The sequence below is a fragment of the Panulirus ornatus genome, chromosome 22 (assembly GCF_036320965.1).
Source record: "Panulirus ornatus isolate Po-2019 chromosome 22, ASM3632096v1, whole genome shotgun sequence".
In the NCBI taxonomy this organism is placed as follows: Eukaryota; Metazoa; Arthropoda; class Malacostraca; order Decapoda; family Palinuridae; genus Panulirus; species Panulirus ornatus.
This window is the reverse complement of record NC_092245.1, coordinates 13,489,365-13,495,903: the sequence shown is the minus strand read 5'-3', so window position 1 is coordinate 13,495,903 and position 6,539 is coordinate 13,489,365. Positions and strand designations below refer to the sequence as shown.

Below are 6,539 nucleotides of genomic sequence, written 5' to 3'. Positions count from 1 at the left end.
GGTTTTTTCGAGGTTATTTGTGTTAGTGTAAGATATCAGAAACCCACAGATTTATGTGGTAGAAGGGGACAAACGTACAGACGACTTGAAGATAAATAAGAACAAAATCGAGATAGATCTGCTTGTAGTAGTGATGGTGATGATGGTAGTGATGATGAGTGATAGTGATGATGATGGTGGTGGTGGTGATGGAGATTATTATCATGCTGGTGTTGATAATGGTGAGGAGGATGGTGATACAGATGGCAAGGATCATGTCGATGATAATGATAATGATGATGATGATGATGATGATGATGGTGATGGCTATGGCTGTGGATGGTGAATAGTGATGTTGTTGTCTTTGCTGTTGAGGTTGTTTGGTGGTGGTGATAGTGAAGATAAAGATAGTGAAGGTCGTGCTGGTAGCAATGATAATGATGGTTATTCTTTTGGATCAGATGACATTGGTGGTAATGCTGCAGCAGATGGTACGATATATATATATATATATATATATATATATATATATATATATATATATATATATATATATATATATATATATATATATATATATATATATATATATATATATATATATATATATATATACATATATATATATATATATATATATATATATATATATATATATATATATATATATATATATATATATATATATGCCTATGAACCAATGGTGACTCTCTTCACAAACACCTCGTAGAACTTAAGTTTAATTCTTAATTAGAAACTTTCACTTTTGCGGTGAAACTCTCCAACATGATATCTGTTTTTTGCTGTGATTCTAAGGCTAATTTTTCAATCAATTTGACTGTAAGCTTTTTATGGAATGTTATCATCCTGTTCATTTCAGATGGTGCTATTATCTTATCTTTCCTATCAGGCACCTTCCGCATGACAGTTATTTTCCTTTACGATAAAGATAACATCTGAAGTTACAACAGGAATAAACTTCTGTCAAATCACAACACAGTCAGTGAATAACATTACACTTGAAGTCTGAGCCATTGCCTCATAAAATCTTTTATATCATTTCTCTGTTTCTCAGTATTTCTCTTATCTACTCGAATCTTAATTTACTAATTGCATCTTATTCATCTATCTATTTTTTTTTTTCTGAAAAAAGACTTGACAGGCGGTAATGCAAATGGATGGCATAAATCTATGTATCTACAATTAGGTGAATTTCAGTTTTTGAAAAGTGTTTTGCATGTTAACAAAGAAATTCAGGAGTTAACTTGTTATCAGAACGAGGAAGCAAATGTACTCGAGGCAAACAGTTTCCATAGAAGTAGTAGTATGAGTAGTAGCAGTGGTGATAGAAGTAGAAGTAGTAGTAGAAGTAGTAGTAGTAGTATTAGCAGTTGTAGCATAGTAGTGGTAGTAGTAGTAGTAGTAGCAAGATAGTAGTAGTAGTAGTAGTAGTAGTAGTAGTAGTAGTAGTAGTAGTAGCAGTTGTAGTATAGTAGTAGTAATAAGAGCATAATATCAGTAGTAGTAGTAGTAGTAGTAGCAGTTGTAGTATAGTAGTAGTAATAAGAGCATAATATCAGTAGTAGTAGTGGTAGTAGTAGTAGTAGTAGTAGCAGTTGTAGTATAGTAGTAGTAATAAGAGCATAATATCAGTAGTAGTAGTAGTAGTAGTAGTAGTAGTAGTAGAAGTAGTAGTAGCCATAATGAAACTCATAATCCGGGTAATAACACTTCACCAAGGCTAAAGTCTCACAAGACCTGCGCAATGAGAGAGAGAGAGAGAGAGAGAGAGAGAGAGAGAGAGAGAGAGAGAGAGAGAGAGAGAGAGAGAGACGTGTGTTTAAGTACCAGCAACAACAGTCATGATTTAGTGACTCGACAATCTGCATGACGGCGACTGGAGAAGACGGCATGACTGGACGCAAAGACTGTCATGCACACACACACACACACACACACACACACACACACACACACACGTTACCACCAGTTAAGGTGACGGTCTGGCAATTGGGGAGACCGGAGGAGTAACCAACCGCCTCGACTGTTTATGACAGCCACTCACATGCTTGTAACTAATTTGCATTTTACGACTCAAGACACGTCACGGTGGTAAGCCAGCAGTCTGTGACAGCCGGGTGCCTGTCCCTACCCATGATCCAAAAAATACCTTTTCCCTATTTTCGTGCGAGTGACGGTAATGATTTATATAAACTGATAAGATAAAGGAAGAGATAGAGGCATAAACACAATAATTATGGACACAAAGAAATTTACATATATATATACACAAGCACACACGACGCATGCATACATCCATGCACATTTACACACACACACACACACACACACACACACACACACACACATATAAATATATATATATATATATATATATATATATATATATATATATATATATATATATATATATATATATATATATATATATATATATATATATCCCTCATGTTTCCTGTACCCCTTGCAGCCGACTGCGGTATCCTTCATCCCAAAATTCATGTTTACTACAATTTACATAATACGTATTGCCTGCAAAAGCCTTTTTTTTTTCCTACCTCTAATATCCGTCAAACAACTGAAGTGTCGGAGAACATAAAGATACTGGTGCCGCATGACAGGATAATACAGCTGAATATGTTGCTCCTATGTTATATTCTGTGAGTGTAATAAAAAAAGAATACAAAGTAATTTATGATCATGATCTATGCTTATTGTTCAATAATCTTCCCTGAATATCCTCCCCCGAAAGGCGATAATAATCTTTTTTTGCTGCGTTAGCTGAAAAAATATAGCATAGATTGAATATCTTCCATTAAGGACGTTTTAATTTATCAAAACACACATGTCGTAGAACAAGAAAAGTCCTTAGTGAAAAAAGGTAAAGACGTATTATGCAAGAGTATCAATTTAATTGTGGATAAAAAAAAAAGAGAAATTGTTGAAATTATCAAGTTAATTTTGAGCCTTCAGCCTCGAGAAATGAGTGTTTGATCTATTTCCACACTTCGTAATTAGGTGAAAATCATCCCCCTTAATGTGAGAGAGACTAAAGTACGATATATATATATATATATATATATATATATATATATATATATATATATATATATATATATATATATATATATATGCTCAATAATCATGCCTGAGTCTGGCGACGCTGTTAAGGAAACATCTGAGTCAGACTAGTAATAGCACGACCGTCATTTACTAACCATGTATTTCAAACGACTATTAACATCATTAATGACCCAATAAAAGTGTATTTAACACGTGCATTATGAACCATTGAAGCGCTGTAAATCATCAACCGGAACGTAAACAGATACTTAAAAAAGAAAAAGAAAGGAAAATAAATAAAACAGGAATCCTAAGACGTGTGGAGTAATCGTCTTCTGAGGCAGGCAAATGTCTTGTAAAATCAAGTGCACCAGATCCCGTAATGACCCCCTAGCGTACCTGGACGTAGGAGAAGTGTCCATTTCGGCCGTCACCTTAGCACTTAAAATTGGATATAAACTCCAATATATGGCCCTTTGATGATGGACAAATGATTTACTGTCAAAACACAGATGAGGCAGCATTTATAGCACCAGAACAGCAGCCGCGATGCTTCTGGAAAAATTTTATGAGGAGAGCGCGGTCATCAAGGGTCAGGATAAATTCATTCATTCGCTGACCACAAGGGCCCGTCTCTTGCCATGGGACGGAGAGTGACAACACCGCTGGTCAGAGCTCGGCCTGACGTTGTCGCGCGCGCTCACATCTTCTGCGTCTCGCATCTGTTCTTCGGGAGGTTTCTCCTGAAGGAGGCGGGGGAGGGGGATTCTTCTTCAGCGTGTGGATACTGGTAAAGGATAACCTCCACTGGAGTGTGAGTGAACTAGCGACTGATGACTTAAGTCCCACGGGGGGAAAAAAAGAGGATAAAACAAGTGAAGACCACTCAAAGACGAGATAAAGTGACCTCAACTGTGCAAGCACCGATAGAGTTCCTTACCTTCAAGAGGACGTGGACAAGGCGAGGGAAAGTAATCCAGAGAGATCACTGTTGCGAGTGAGGGCGCGGGGCAGGAGCCAGGGAGGTGTCCGAACCCCACCTCGCGGGAGCAGGGTCCTCGGTGTTGCAAGTTGCAAGGGAGGCTGGGGGAGAGTGGTGGCTCTGGCTGGCCGGCAAGATGGCGGCGGCTGTCGCGGGGCCGGGCCGAGCCTTGCTGGGGTTGCTCGTTGGCGGAGAGACGCGCCTCGCACTCACTGGCTGAGCTACACAGCCGCCTCACTGGCTGCTGCCTCTGCTGTTGGCGGTGGCCATCCCTCCTGCTGCCGCTGCTGCTGCCAGAGTCGCCGTCTGCACCGCCGCCACCCGCTCCCTCAGCGATGCCACCGTTTCACATTGATTCATGCAACTGTGTAACTTTTTTTGTCCATCATTACCAACAAGCCTTAGTTGCCAGGTTCCCCCCACCATCTCTCCCTCCTCCCACGCACTGGCGTATATAAGGCACACGACCCATGATTCCCCAGTGCTTTAATTCCCGGTAGAAAAAGGAGAAGCCCATCAGGTCAGATCAGATGTTTTTGTTTACAAGTGATGAAGCGGCGTCTGAACACTGAGAGACGGACGGAGAGAGACACACACACATCCACCCACGGCTTGTCTCCTGAGAAGAGACAGACGAGCTCTGCTTATCTCTTATTTCCCTACAGAGATGTGTTCTCGTATTCACGTTTCAATCCAGATCACATTCCCCAAGGGGGATAGGATGTCTTCCATATGATGCAAAGTGAAGCAGTAATGGTTCGTATGTAAAGGTACTGCACATATTTTTTTCTTCGGCTTTTAAGGTCCACTGTTCCACTCAGGTTAATATATACACCTAAGCACTCAAGCTATCACGAATATTTTAGATACGTTATGAGGAAGAGTAAGGTCCAGGTTATCATATTGTCTTCTTTTCTTTAATATAAATATTTTGAGTCAATTACCGGTGGGTCGGATCATCCTCGGAGGACATAAACTTACTCGCTGGCAACTCTCAGCCTGGTTTAATAATGTTTATACCCCAGGTTGAATTAACGTTCCCAGCGATATTCAACGGATGAACATTCAAGACGAGAATCAGGGAATACAAGAGTAGAAAAATGTCTCCAGAAAGTTTTGTATGATTCAGAAATCTAGTGAGTATGAGACGAAGTCTGAGCGACGGCATCGTAGCCGCCCGCCCTTCCCTGCCACTGAGCCGAGGGCAAGGAATCAATATGGCTGCCGCGTCGCCACCAATCAGAGGCTGGGCCTCGCATGGTGGGCGGGGACTTGGCACACCTAGCACTCATTTGCTAAGTTTTAAAACTTGCCGCCGCTACGCTTTTCATCACTGAAATGGGACAAACGCCAAGGATTTGGAATAAAATCGTCATTCGTCTTTGAAAACTTATATTAACGGGAAATAAACCTGCAGATATTGCTTTTATAGCAGCCCAGTGTTTGTGGACCTCCTACACCCGACCTGAGGTGACCTGGAAGGGGTCCCTCCACGGAGTGACCCCCCACAATGGCTGGCCTTCAAGCACCAAGAAGACTTGGGCTGCCCATTACATCATCTCCACTTAATAAGATCCTTTGTCAGGTGCCTTGCTGAACGCACCATCAGTGGAGGGAAACTGCTCTCCTCTGAAAGAATGCAATTTTCAAAAAAAGATAAAAGAAGAGAATTAGCGGACAAAACAAAAGAAGAGAATAGGGAATCTAATTACCCCCGAGATAATTGAACGCGATCACGTTAAACGGAGCTTATGATGACAACTATAAGATCCTAGGACATACATCACAGACCTTATTCTCCTCAACATTTTTAGGCCATTCCCTCCAGATGCGTTGGTTCTTGGGGGGCATCATGTGAGGTTGGATGACCGCAGCGGTATCGTCTTTGTCGACCTTGCCTTTATCACGCTGAGGGATAACGGAGGATATGGTTCCAGGCCCAAATACAACTATACTTGTGGGATATTTTCAAATAGCGGGTTCAAAACAGGATTCCGTGTGAGAGCAATTACAGCAATACGCCATAGTTATGATTTTCATCAAGAAGTCCACGTACATTTCTATTTACGGTTCCAAGGAAAAGTAAGGACGAGTAATATGTATATTGATATACCAAACGTGGGTGGAACGAGTTACAACCAGTTCGTGTGAAAGAATTTCTTGACGTTGAAGTTTAAATAGTTACAAGTCAAATGTCCCAAACTTGGGCTAAATATGAGCTCCATATTTGAGGATTCTAATCATGAGTGAGGCCAAGTATCACTGCTGTCAGTTCGACCATCTTCAATACCGTTAACTCATCATCCAATCACCTCACAGTACGACACAATTCCTTAAGACATCTTTGTTTACGAAACCAGTGCTCTACCGCTGAGCACTTACTTCGTAAACAAAGATATCCTTATTGGCATTTTAACTGCATTCGCGCGGCATTCTCACGTTAACTGTACATGATGGAGAAGGGATCTCTTAGGAAGCAGACCCATCAGGTCTT

The 6,539-nt window shown here is 40.6% G+C and overlaps 1 protein-coding gene across 1 annotated transcript in view; it reads right to left on the bottom strand.

Moving 5' to 3' along the window:
* Positions 1–4,339, bottom strand: part of LOC139756564 (homeobox protein abdominal-B-like) — a 217,365-nt gene extending 213,026 nt beyond the window's left edge. Inside the window, exon 1 of the mRNA XM_071676167.1 lies at positions 4,004–4,339. The gene's annotated coding sequence lies outside the window, so the exon portion shown is untranslated. The remainder of the gene's footprint in view (positions 1–4,003) is intronic.
* Between the last annotated feature and the right edge of the window lie 2,200 nt (positions 4,340–6,539).